General features: G+C 42.6%; 4 non-coding genes across 4 annotated transcripts; 3 read left to right on the plus strand and 1 right to left on the minus strand.

Annotated features, from left to right (window-relative positions):
* Window positions 1–560: 560 nt before the first annotated feature.
* On the plus strand, window positions 561–633 carry TRNAT-UGU. The gene has a single exon. It is a non-coding gene; the product is annotated as a tRNA-Thr (tRNA).
* A 371-nt stretch (window positions 634–1004) lies between these two features.
* TRNAP-AGG lies at window positions 1005–1076 on the plus strand. The gene has a single exon. It is a non-coding gene; the product is annotated as a tRNA-Pro (tRNA).
* Window positions 1077–2790: 1714 nt separating this feature from the next.
* On the minus strand, window positions 2791–2872 carry TRNAL-AAG. Its single transcript has one exon. It is a non-coding gene; the product is annotated as a tRNA-Leu (tRNA).
* A 1007-nt stretch (window positions 2873–3879) lies between these two features.
* TRNAP-AGG lies at window positions 3880–3951 on the plus strand. Its single transcript has one exon. It is a non-coding gene; the product is annotated as a tRNA-Pro (tRNA).
* Window positions 3952–4462: the final 511 nt, after the last annotated feature.

Consider the following 4462-nt stretch of genomic DNA (forward strand, 5'->3'; position numbering starts at 1 on the left):
CCAGGATCGGACATTGTTTCGTTCTGCTGTGCATGGGGTCGCTATGAGTCGGTTCCGACTCGATGGCACCTGACAACAACAACAACAACATTGAGAAAGAAGCGTTAATTCCAAAAAACAAACTTCAGGGTTTGGAGCTTTATGGTCTCAAAAACCGAGTTGGAAATAAACCTGCCTTCTCACTTTCTTGCCTGAATTTTGCCACCCTATTAAGTGGAAGGCGTGCACTACAATCTCCCTACCGAGCAGACACTCTATATGCGCCATTTATTTCTGAGTGGGTCTCCCTGTGTAGCTAAGTACACATATCTGGAATTTTTACATCTGCGTTCTTTCAGAGTATCAAGATGGAAGACGAACAAACACTTAGATTAGTGTCTTCTCAAAGTGGAGTCTTTCCAAGGGATTGAAAGTATGCTACAATATTCTAGTTTTGTTTAAACAAAAAAACTTTTTTTAATGGTGCGTTTTATCTCAAGTTAAATTTTTAATAATTGGAAATGTTAGGTTCACAATGCACACATATAAGGGTAGAAGTAGCAAAGGCTAGCTCGAGCGCTGGCTCCATAGCTCAGGGGTTAGAGCACTGGTCTTGTAAACCAGGGGTCGCGAGTTCAAATCTCGCTGGGGCCTATGTCTGAATTCTTTTTTTTTTTTTTTTTTTTTCCCTTTCCTACTCTACTCCATTGTGATGATTCTCTCCGAAACGCCTCTTGAGATAGCAGTCGGGCGGGGGCCAGGCGAGGGTGCCAAAACTACGATAGATCTCTTTTGTTCTCGGCACATGGTTGTTCAGGAATGCAGATTCACTTCGGCGGCTGGAAGCTGCCATGCTAGCCTGTATACACCAAATGCAGCTGATAAATGACTCCCGATGAAGCTTAGGCTTGCCGTTTACAAACGGGAATTCCTGTCAACAGAAAACATTGAAGTTTATGTTCCTTTAAGAAACACCCAATGATATCATTCAGCCTTGAGGCGAAGTGAGAGACAGTCTTCCGCGTGGCTCGTTGGTCTAGGGGTATGATTCTCGCTTAGGGTGCGAGAGGTCCCGGGTTCAAATCCCGGACGAGCCCTTCTTTTATTTAATTTAGTAAAGAATATCTAATGCATTTAAAACAATTTTCTGGTTGAATTTTGTTCATTACTCTGCTTTGAGGAGTCATGGTGTGACTATGTAGGATAAGCACTCGATCATAAGGTCAGCGGTTCAAGCTCACCAGCCACTCCTCGGAAACCCCTATACAGGGTCCCTATGAGTCGGAACCAACTTGACAGCACTCAACAACAACAACTCTGCTTTGAAATGTTGCAACCAAAACTTCTCTAGGAATCTAAAATGACCAAAGTCAACCGCACCTTATCCCTTCACTTCTGAGGAACAGTATCTTTTGGGGTCGAAGAGGGTGGCGGGTGAGGCGGGTTGGGTGTAGGTATAGGGACCCGGCCGCAAATCAGTAAATCTTTTGGCTTCTAAATGCATTTGTTGTGAAATCGCTTACATTACTCATGTCAGTGGAGATTTCCAAGAGCATTTATTTTTTTGAACTCTTCACTGGAATGGAGGTTTTTTTAGGAGTGAGGGAGGTGGCAGAGAATTCAATACTTCCAGAAATTTGGGGGAAATGTTCAGTTTCTATATACCTTTTTCCTAGTGTTCTCTAATGTTGACAAACAATCTTACATAACTATGGTTAAATTATGACAACCAAGAAATTAACATTAAAACAGTATTATTAACGGAACTACAAATTTTATTCACAACTGTTGATTTTCTGTTCCAAGATTCAAGGGATTCAAAAGACTGTAAGGGATCATGTCTCCTTAATGTCCTCCAACAGTGATCGTCCCTCAGTCTTTCCTTGTCTTTCATGACTTTGACACTTTTGAAGAGTACTGGACAGTCACTTTGTAAAAATTTTTCATTTTGGATTTTTCTGATGATTTCTCATAGTTAGATAAAAGTTATGCATCGACAAGCATATCACAGAAGTGATGTGTCCTTCTTTGTGCATATCTTATGGGCACACAACTGATCTTCCCAGCTCCTCAAACTTCCATTGAAAGATGGCCATATCTTAAAATCTTTGTCCTTTAGAGTGCCTACTGCATGTCTATGCATTTAAGTAAATAAGTGTTTAAGTAATGACTGCCAGACTCTGTTCTAGCCACCTTACATGTATATAATACTCCTATAAGGTGTATACAATTATTATCTTCATTTTACACATGAAAAAATTGATGCGCATTTTTCCTGAGGTCACCACAGCAGTCTAAGAACCCATAATACTCCTTACGCCCTCCCCAACACACATATATAATTTCATTGCCTTCCTCTTCTCCCTTTCCCCTCTCCCCACGTTTTTTTGGGGGGCTTACTTACAGTATTTCAAGACCATTTTGTGATTGTATGGCTTAACTTTGCAGTTTTGTCTGTGACCTTCTAGTGGACAGGAATATTTTAGTCATCTTTTGTGTAGTCATCAACAACTAAAACAGTGCCAGTTAAAAGGACAAATCCTCAAAATATGCTCTTAATTTAGCGAAGAAAGGCAAACTCTAATATATGTTAAGTTGCTAACAACTATGAGAAATCATGGATTTAATGCCATCCTAACTATATTCCAGTGGTGTTACTAACTTTAAATTTTGAAAGGCTTTAAATTAAGTACGACGTAGACATATGAAACGTCAAAGCAGTGCATACCCAGGTATGCTAGCAACATCAGAAAATCAGTTGGGTGTCAGGTACAGCTGAAGAGTAATTACCGAATAATTAAAAGAAGCTGCTGGCAGCGGTGGGATTCGAACCCACGCCCCCGAAGAGACTGGAGCCTTAATCCAGCGCCTTAGACCGCTCGGCCACGCTACCTACGCATAAGCAAGCCAGAAGGATATCCTCTACTGTGCACTCTCTTTCCCGCCTTCACTAGATTCAGTTATATTTTTCCTTCCTTTTTTGCCGGTTTTGTTTTGCTTCTTTCTCATTTTAAGCTATAGTACTTAAGATGGGTGGAAAGAACTGCAATACACGTCTTGAAGGGCTTCCAGAGAGAAAACAGCCCTTGTTAGGGCTAAAGTTTACAGGACGTCTGCCCTGCGCAGGCTGGTCACTCAGAAGCGTGGGGGCCCTTTCCAGTCACGCTGGGAGAGCTTTCGCCACCCAAAGAATGCGAGGTCTGGGGTGGCTCAAGCGAGACGGCCCCTGGATGTTCCCGGAATAAAGGCAGGGCCAAAGACGCACCCCAGAGTCAGTTCGTTACCCACAGTCTCTGGAGTCAGTTTAGACTCAGAGACGGGAAGGAGGCCGGCCACCCTCTGGAGCTCACTGTCTTCCGCCAAGTGGCGGGAACCAGTCAAGACCCAGGAGACGATCTCCCGCGGCTGCGAGATGATTTAGAATCTGTCCTCGCCCCAAGATTGTCCTGGGTGTCATTGCCTCCCTCCATCCCCGCAACATTTGGCCAATTCAGACTCGAAAACGTTCAGTGGAATTGTTTTAGTTGATGCCTAAAAAAAAATTTTTTTCTTAAAAACATACAGTGTGCGGGTAACTGCAATAATATAATCGTCCACTAGGCGTCACCCCGTCCTCACGATTGTCAAATAAAATTAGTCTGTGGATGTGGTTATGGATCTCTGGTGGTGCTATAGAATAAACCCTGGAAAGCTAACAGTGAGATCAGCAGTTCAAACCTATTGGCTTCTCGGGTGGAGAAAGAGGAGGCTTTCTGCTCCCATAAAGATTTATAGCTTCGGAAACCCTATATAGGATAGCTATGAGTCAGAATCTACTGATGATAATAAATTTAATTTTAGGTTGAGTGGACATACTTAAAATTTTCCTGAAGTTCAAAGAACCAGATGTACCATATAATTGGCTCGTTGGTCTAGGGGTATGATTCTCGCTTAGGGTGCGAGAGGTCCCGGGTTCAAATCCCGGACGAGCCCTGTTTTAATCTTCATAAATAAAACTTTAGATTTATTCATGGTATCATTCACTAGCACCCAAAGTAAACATTGGCTCTGACTATATGAATACTATTCTATTATGCACTAATTCAGATCTGTACATCTCCAAACTGTGGTGCTGTGGGTTAATTCGCCAGACTGCAAAGCCGTTTGAACTGCTAGAACCGTAGTTCAAGCTCACCAGCTGCTCCTTGGAAACCCTATACAGGGTCGCTATGGGTCGGAACCGGCTCAGCGACTCTTACAAACAACAAGCTAGTGTACTTCATCTCTAGGCAAATGCTCCTCCTCAGGTTACTAAAGCATTTTTATTGTGAACTGAGTGAAGGTTTACAGACAAGATCATCAGTTTTACAGTCAAGGAATCATACACTTTGTTCCATCTCATTGATTGAGATCCCCTCCATGCAACAAACAATCAGCCGGCTTCCTCCCTGTGCTATTTTCATTCCATTCATCTTCCCTTCCCTTCTCAACTTTGTCCTTGGGT

This window comes from Chrysochloris asiatica, unplaced genomic scaffold, assembly GCF_000296735.1.
Source record: "Chrysochloris asiatica unplaced genomic scaffold, ChrAsi1.0 scaffold00017, whole genome shotgun sequence".
Lineage (NCBI taxonomy): Eukaryota > Metazoa > Chordata > Mammalia > Afrosoricida > Chrysochloridae > Chrysochloris > Chrysochloris asiatica.